The sequence below is a fragment of the Giraffa tippelskirchi genome, chromosome 3, assembly GCF_054371585.1.
Source record: "Giraffa tippelskirchi isolate mGirTip1 chromosome 3, T2T-mGirTip1v1.2.pri, whole genome shotgun sequence".
NCBI lineage: Eukaryota > Metazoa > Chordata > Mammalia > Artiodactyla > Giraffidae > Giraffa > Giraffa tippelskirchi.
The window spans coordinates 48521886-48526702 of NC_137277.1; positions in this window are offsets into that span (position 1 = coordinate 48521886).

Sequence of the window (4817 nt, forward strand, 5' to 3'; positions counted from 1 at the left end):
GACCGTTTCTTTGTGCTTTAATTTGATTTGTAGTAAAGGGAATTGTCTGGTATTATGAATAGGGACAAACTACAATTTGCAAACACAATAAGAATGAACAATTACTGAGGATGGAATATGGGGTAAAATGTCTAAAGATACAAACCTCACTTAATACTTTTAGCAAGGAGGATTTTAACACCCTTATGAAGTAGGGACTATTATTCTCAATTTTACCGATGAGGGCATAGAGGCTCAGAGGTGAGGTGACTTGTTAAGGCTTGCACGTCTGCTTGGGGAGCACCGTGAAAGAATGACTCAAAAAGACATCTGTGCTGCTGTGGAACATCTTGTAGGGAAGTTGTAAATAGGAACAGCAGCACAATATAGAGGGAAAATGAAGTAGTTCAGAGTCAGAAAAACGGGCCTCCATTCCTCACTATCATTAAGAAAGTCATCTTGTTGAAGCAGAAATTGCTAGACAGTTTAGGACTCTGAGACCTCGGTTCCTTTTATTTTTTAATTTCAATTTTTTTTTTCTTCTCAAGTAAGCATCTCACTTCTTTAACATAAAGCTAAACTCTTTGTACCAGTTTCCAGGCATTCAGAGGAAGGCTTCCCTGGTCTGGAGGGTTATGAAACATTCAGACCCACGACAAGACAATCATTAACTGCTGTCCAGTTTATCAAGGAAAAAAACTCCAGGTGGACCATTAACTCTTAAACATACTTCTGGTCCCTAAATAATGGTCTGGGGTCTTGGAAAAGGGTTGAGGGATGGCAATGTGTGGGAAGCCTGAAAAACTGGGAGCCAAAAGAAAGCCATAAAAATGACAAACTGGACACTCCAACTTTCAAACTGATTGGTCAGAAATTACATACATCTGGCCCCAAGCCAACCAAAAATGAACAGATCAATTCTAATAAAGATATAAACAGCTGTTATTCCCACCTTTTGGGAGCCCTTCACACCCCTTCTCAGTGTCTATGCTGAGAGTTTTGTATCTCTAGCCTCTAAAATAAACTTTGCCTCTGTGAGTGTTTGTGAATTTGTGAAGTTCAATTTTCAGCTCCGTGAACAAGAACTCAGTTTCCTGTTTCATTGTCTTATTGGACCTCAGTTTTCACACCTGTAAAATGGGAGTGATATTATTCACTTTGAAGGGCTGTTATGAGGTGATGTGCCAAGTGCACATTAGGGGGCCTGGTACCTGGAAGATTCTCTCTTTCCCTTTCTGAGTCTCAGATTTTTCACTTAAAAAGGGCCATGATGTCTATCCTCCCGGGGTCATCAGGCAGATTAACTTAGTGGACCTGGAGCAAAAGCAAATGCAAACTGTTGTCACGAGGACAAAAGAATAAATGTCAGATTTGGTTCTGGAGTGTGGTGGGAATAATCTAAGGCCATTTCTCCTTGACAGTCCTTTAATCAAGCATTTCCACGACATGAGTCAGACAGATCATGGGCTGAAATAGAATTATATGCACAATTAGGTCTTGATCCACAAGCTGGGAGGAAATTATCAGACCATCTATCATATTATGGAAACTGAGGAATAGGAAATGAGAAGCAACTTGTCAAGGCCACCCAGAAAATGTCAAGGCTGGTGCCAAGTCCCAGGTTAGTTCCCTTTTCTGTGCTCCGTGATATGCCACTGTGGTCCCCAAAAGGACAACTCATTGTATAAGTAGGGTAAAGAGGGGGCTACCTCATAATTGCTTGTGTTCTTTTTAACTGAACTATGGTTGATTTATAGTACTGTGTTTCAGGTGTATAGCAGAGTGATTCAGATTATACATATATATACATATATGTATATATATAATTTCTCTTTTCCATTATAGGTTATTACAAGATAATGAATATAATTTCCTGTCTCATATACTAAACCCTTGTTGTTTAGCTATTTTATATATAGTAGTATATATCTGTTAATTCTGTACTCCTAATTTATCCCTCTTCTCTCTCCCCTTGCCTTTTGGTAACCATAAGTTTGTTTTCTATGTCTGTGAGTCTGTTTCTGTTTTATAAATAAGTTCATTTGTATTATTATCTTTTTTAGATTCCACATATATGTGATCACATAGAGTATTTGTCTTTCTCCGTCTGACTTCACTTAGTGTGATAATCTCTAGACCTATCCACGTTGTTGCAAATAGCAGTATTTCATTATTTTTTTATGGCTGAGTAGTATTCTCTTGTATATATGTACCACATCTTCTTTTTCCATTCACCTGTTGATGGACATTTAGGTTGCTCCCATGTCTTGGCTACTGTAAATAGCCACGGTAGGCTGAATAATGTCCCCTAAGATGTTCACGTCCTAATCTGCAGAACCTGTAAATAGTGTTGCTCTGAACCTTGCGGGGGGTAGGGGGGCATGTATCTTTTCAAATTAAGCTTTTCATCTTTTCCAGACATACACCCAGGAGCAGGATTTCTGGGTCATATGACAGTTCTATTTTTAGTTTTTTGAGAAACCTCCGTACTGTTTTCCATAGTCTCTGCACTGATTTACATCCCAACTAACAGTGTAAGAGGGTCCCGTTTTCTCCACATCCTCTCCGGCATTTATTATTTGTAGACTTTGTGATGATGGTCATTCTGACCAGTGTGAGGGGATACCTCATTGTGGTTTTGATTTGCATTTTTTGTTTGAGTGTTCTTAGTGTGATGGAAAAGCAGAACTGAGACTATGTATCTCTCTGGGGCCAACAGACACAATTCCCTGCCTTGCCCTGCCCTCAGTCACTCTCATCATCCCAGAGTTCCTGTAGAAACCTCCTTCGGATTCTGCAGGGACTGAGAGAAGGATGTTGGGGGCTGAATTGATCCCAAAAGGTGTGAGAGGAGGCTAGAAGCCAAGAACCTGACTGGTCTTGCCTTCTACCTTTGATCTTCCTACATCTGAGCTGTCCAATATGTAACCACGAGCTGCAAGTGACTATTTAAATGTCAATTAAATGTAATTTCAATTAAAAGAAAATTAAAGTTCTGGACTTTCCTATGGTAGAGTGGATGGGAGTATGCCTGCCAATGCAGAAGGCATGGTTTGAGCTCTGGTCCAGGAGGATTCCCCATGCCATGGAGCAACTAGGCCAGAGAGCTGCAACTACTGAAGTCTGCATGCATAGAGCCCATGCTCTGCCACAAGAGAAGCCACTGCAATGAGAAGCCTGCACATCACAACTAGAGAGTAGCCCCCACTCGTTGCAACTAGAGAAAGCCCTCGCTCGCCAATGACAACCCAGCACAACCAAAAATAAAAATAAGGAATAAAGTTCAGTGCCTCAGTTACACTCGTCACATTCTTAAACATTAATTACTTACTTTAGTTTTTGGCTGTTCTGGGTCTTCATTGCTGGTGTAGATGTTCTCTAGTTGCGGTGAGCGGGGGTTACTCTGCAGTGGTGGTATGAGGGCTTCTCACTGTGGTGGCTTCTCTTGCTGTGGACCTTGGGTTCTAGGGAGTGCAGCCTCAGTAGCTGTGGCTCATGAGCCCAGCTGCTGCATAGCATGTGAAATCCTCTCGAACTAGGAATCGAACCCATGTCCCCTGCATTGACACGTGAATTCTTAACCACTGGACCACTAGGGCAGTCTGCACTAGTCACATTTCAAGTGCCCGCCAACACTTGAGCCATATGCCTTATGGCTGCCATGTTGCATGGTACAGATATAGAACATTTACTTCATTGTAGAAATTTCCATTGGACAGATATTCTCAGGGCCTAAAGAGAATGAAAGGAGAAGTTGGGGTGGCCTGGAAGGAAAAGGACATGCTCTTTGGCTAAAGATACACAACATTAGTCTGAGGGAAAGGGATGGGAGAGAGAATCCATGATCCCCAAGCTCAAGACAAGGTCTAGATCACCGTGGTAGGCTGAATAATGGCCCCCAAGATGTTCACATCCTAATCCCAGAAGCTGTGAATATTTCCTCATTTGGCAAAAAAGACTTTGTAGATGTGATCAAGTTAAAAATCTTGAGATGAGGAGATTATCCTGAGTTACTTGTCTGGACTTTAAATCTAGTCTTATGTGTCCTTATAAGAGGGACAGAAGATCTGACCACAGAAGAGAAGGCAATACGAAAACAAAAGCAAGCTACCATGCTGCTGGCTTTGAAGATGGAGGAAGAGACCGTGAGCCAAGGACTACAGAAAGAATGCAATTCTAGAAGCTGGAAAAGGGAAGAAAAAGGTTTCTTTCCTAAAACTTCCAAAAGGAACACAGCCCCCTTGGTTTCAGCTCAGTGAATCAGATTGTGGACTTCTGACTTCCAGAAGCTTAAGAGAATAACTGTGTTGCTTTAGGACACTAAACGTGTGTGATTTGTTACAGCAGCAGTAGGAAGCTAATACAATCACCAATATCAGAGCCATTCACAATGACCCCGCCACCCCAGCTCAGTGTGGAAGGGAATGGAACATTCTCGAAAGCAGCAATGCTTTTCCCAGTAGTCATGTACGGATGTGAGAGTTGGACCATAAAGAAGACATAGCACCAAAGAATTGATGCTTTCGAACTGTGGTGCTGGAGAAGACTCTTGAGAGTCCCTTGGACTGCAAGGAGATCAAACCAGTCAATCCTAAAGGAAATCAACCCTGAATATTAATTGGAAGGACTGATGCTGAAGCTGAAGCTCCAATACTCTGGTCACTTGATGTGAAGAGCCAACTCATTGGAAATGACCCTGAGGCTGGGAAAGATTGAGGGCAGGAGGAGAGGGAGCAGCAGAGGATGAGATGGTAGGATGGCATCACTGACTCAATGGACATGAGTGTGAGCAAACTCGGGGAGATAGTGAGGACAGGGAAGCCTGGTGTGCTACAGAC